Consider the following 4,185-nt stretch of genomic DNA (forward strand, 5'->3'; position numbering starts at 1 on the left):
AATGAGATCACCTCTCATTCTTCTAAACTACCAGAGAGTATAGTCCCATTCTACACAATCTCTCAACTTGATACAATCCTCTCATCCCAGGAATCAATCTGGTGAACCTCTGTTGTACCACCTCCCAGGCAAGTGTATCCTTCCACAGATAAGGAGACCAAAACTGTGTGCAGTACTCCAGGTGTGGTCTCACCAGGGCCCTGTACAATTGTAGCAAGACTTCCTCACTCTTGTACTGTGGGCTATATATTCGGTACTATGGGGCAACTGCAAACAGTGCTCCCTGGTAGTCTAGTGGTTAGGGTTTGGTGCTCTCATTGCTGTGGTCAGTCAGGGTTTGATTTTCGGTCAGGGAAAGCATTGTTACAGAGCAAGTTGATTAAAAATAATTCAAGTCGGTGAAATACTGAATAATTGTTTCAATCAACATTAATGCACCTACATGTATTGCACACTGAAGGAAATACAAATATATTTGCCCAGCGACTGTTGAATTTAATAACTTTTTATACAACCGTAGAATCAGCAGAAAAACAGGATATTCGCCCATAGTAATTATCTAAGGAAGGATATACTTGCCTTGGAGATGGTGCAACAGAGGTTCAACAGATTGATTCCTGGGATGAGAGGGCTGTCCTATGATGAGAGATTGTGTCGAATATGCCGATTCTCTCTGGAGTTTCGAAGAATTGGAGGTGATCTCGTTGAAACGGACAATATTCTGAAGGGGATTGACAGAGTCGATGTTGACAAGCCTGGCTAGCTCAGTCGGTAAAGCATGAGACTCCTAATTTCAAGGTCGTGGGTTTGAGCCCCATGTTCGTCGATTACTGTTCCTTAAAATTTATGTTGCTTTCACGGGAAACCATCATGAATGAACCCATAATCTTCTATTATTTAGAGATATTTAGAGGGCACCTTTCAATGCTTCACAAAACCATTCCTTTCGCTACAGCCACCCGGGATCATTTCCTGGTTTGGGAAGCAACTTTGATATCACCGTTTATAATTGAAATGGAGTAATTTTATGAAGTTAGATGGATGTCCCAAAGCACTTCAGAGTGGTGTCAAAACAAATGAGTTTGTAATTAAAAACACTGAATGTCAGAAGTGGGATTCGAACCCACGCCTCCAGACCTGAACGCAGCGCCTTAGACCGCTCGGCAATCCTGACTGTTGGGTCCTTCAATTACACGTTATTACTCAGGAAAGTTTCAGACCGGGCGCTTGTTCAGGGCTGCTGGAAGGCCCAGAGATTGGGATATCCTCTCCCCCAGGGTTTTCCTGAGCCTGTGATCGGTGCACGGGGAGCTTTGGCCCGGTTCCGAGGTAGCTTGCATCCCAGGGATGGACAATAACCCTCTGAGCTCTGGAACTGGGGAAGAGCGAATAATTAATGAGTTGTTTGTGGGTTTCAACCGATAGTGTTGTTTCACAGAATGAAAGAAATGCGAACAGGGACAATCGAAATTTCAAAAACTGAACTTTAATAATGAGTGAAACTTTAACCCTTGATGAAGTTTTATCCCCGATCTGATTTTACACACTCTGTATTTGAGTATACTAGTTTTAAAATGTTCATTGCTCATGCGACAATGTATCCCGGACAGCTTTTGCTCAATTTTATTGCAGTCACGTTTTTGCTTTACAATAATGTTTCCGCACAGGCTCGAAACAGAGACCTTTCGCGTGTGAGGCAAACATGATAACCGCTACACTACGGAAACTGCTGCTTAGCTCAGTGCCCAGAGAGAAGTGTTCAGCAACAAGCTGAAATGCTCAATCCCTCTCTCTGCAAAAAGTTCCTTTCACAAACATTTCTCTGAACGGAACTGCACCAAACAACAATGTTCTCCTTTCAAAGTCATTAAACTCCCCAATTCCCACATCTGCAATTTTAAGGACAAGGACTGAAAGCACTTTGCGATCAGAAAATTGCCGGAAACCCCTGGTATTAATGACAGGGCTTTTGATGATTGATTTCCGTACACACCTTTGTCATGTATTTAACCCTTGGCTATCTGTATCATACCACCACTGAGGGCCGACCTGTTGAAGTCCCAAGGGATTCCAGCATCCCTTGGCAGCACGGTATAGAAGCACTCTGGAGTCTTATTAAAGGAGCTAATGTCATACTTACTCATTGTTCACAGTAGTCAGTTCATTCTTTATTATGAGCGTATCAATTGGCGACGAGACAACGAACAACCATGCGAAAATGCAAGTAACAGTTGGTATAACTTGATAACAGCACAGCTGGCAATGGTTGCGGAATATATTCGTGCAGCCAAAATGCACAATGACAACCTGGAACTGCACGGCACCGAATCTTCGGGGAAAAACAATTAAAGGCTTTAACCCTGAATGGGCTACGATCCACCAACCTTGCAGTTAATAGCTGAACGCACTAATCCATTGCACCACACAGACTGATAGATGCAAGGCATCCCTGTGACATCTTCACAGAGCACAGCACACACAGCTTCCTAACATGCAGGCTGCTCTCTCGGAACTCTCCGGAAAGAGCCTGTTCTGTTTAATGATGAACTGTACAGTTGCAGTACACAATACGTCCACATCCACAATGTGGAGCTACAAGCATTACATGCCGACAGACATCACAATCCCAAACTCGGGTGTCAGTCAGTTAAACCTTCAGATTGCTCTGACCGGGATGGATCTTGTCCACTCTCAATTGTACTCTTCCCAAATAAAGGGTGGGACATTCATTGTGGATGTGTGGAAGCAGTCTGGTCCCGCACACTGCAGACACTTCCATGTCACCGCCAACCAGCTCTCCCACAACCGGTGTGATCGACCTTCCAGCCTTCCGGTGCCTTGTCTGTGACGAAGTATTCTGATTGTCCCGAAGCCGGTATCCTTTGTCATCAATAGGGTTTTAAGTTGTTTCGGTAATTTTTACCTGCTGGACAGTCGAGGCACAAATTGTAGAGTGGAAAACTTGCGTGGACCCCGGTTTTCTAGTGGTTGATTTTCCTGGTTGGGTCCGTCGGTCGCGGTGGTCCGGTTGATGTCTGTTACCAAGTCAGTTGGTATTGATGTTCCACTGATTGGTTTTTTGAAGTTCCTTTCTCCGATGTCGTGATGTCTCTTCCTGTGTTATCTCGCCGTTTGCTCTCGATCTTGATCTTGTTGTTCCAAAGTAATGGTCAGAAAAATATGTTGCTCTTGGTACGATAGGCCCCCAGTTATACTCTGAGAGGCTGCTTAATCTTCGTGCCAAATCTAACGTTTCTTTTGTTTAAGTTTTGCTGCCCATTGATTTAAGTGGTCTTCTTTGTATAAGTTTTGGCGGACTAGCTAACTGAGACTTGATTATATGTTTTAATCTGGTGTTGATAGACTTTGGGACGGCGACACTCCTTCTTTATGAACTGATGAACTCTTGTCCATTGCAATAGCACTGCTTTGGCTTCGGGAAGTCTGAGCTGAGCCAGATATTTCTATACATGTTGAAAAGGTGTTGGAATATGGATGTGATATTTGGGTCCTGTGGGTGGGGTGGATAATGTTTCTTCCGTGGTCGATTGTTCAAATGCTTATGTTTTCTGGGAGCCTGACTATGGTTAAACAGCTCCCCCAGAAAACTGATGAGCTACAATATCCAAACTCTAAATCCCACCCCTCTGTCACTGCAGCTTTTCCCCACAGGCCCAAACATGCCTTTTAAAATCCCAAACTTGGTTAAGAATTGTAGATTTCTTCCATATGCTTTTTAGAATCCAAAACTTTATGTTTAATAGTCCTAAATCGAATTTCCTTTTCAGTGAGTCCAAACACTGGGGGGTTTCCATGAATTTTGGAATCTACATTGGCAGTCCCTCGGAATCGAGGAAGACTTGCTTCCACTCCTAAAGTGAGTTCTTTGGTGGCTGAACAGTCCAATACTAGAGCCACAGACCCTATCACAGGTGGGACAGATAGTTGTTGAGGGAAGGGATGGGTGGGACAGGTTTGCCGAACGCTCTTTCTGCTGTCTACACTTGATTTCTGCATGCACTCGGCGTTGAGACTCGAGGTGCTCAGCACCCTCTCGGATGCACATTCTCCACTTCGGGTGGTCTTGAGTCAGGGACTCCTGGGTGTCAGTGGGGATGTTGCACTTTATCAGGGAGGCTTTGAGTGTGTCCTTGTCGAAATTCTGCTGCCCACTTTGGCTCGTTT

The 4,185-nt window shown here is 44.6% G+C and overlaps 1 non-coding gene across 1 annotated transcript; it reads left to right on the forward strand.

Moving 5' to 3' along the window:
* Positions 1-748: 748 nt before the first annotated feature.
* trnar-ccu (transfer RNA arginine (anticodon CCU)) lies at positions 749-826 on the forward strand. The gene has a single exon. It is a non-coding gene; the product is annotated as a tRNA-Arg (tRNA).
* Positions 827-4,185: the final 3,359 nt, after the last annotated feature.

The sequence above is a fragment of the Pristiophorus japonicus genome, unplaced genomic scaffold (assembly GCF_044704955.1).
Source record: "Pristiophorus japonicus isolate sPriJap1 unplaced genomic scaffold, sPriJap1.hap1 HAP1_SCAFFOLD_112, whole genome shotgun sequence".
In the NCBI taxonomy this organism is placed as follows: domain Eukaryota; kingdom Metazoa; phylum Chordata; class Chondrichthyes; family Pristiophoridae; genus Pristiophorus; species Pristiophorus japonicus.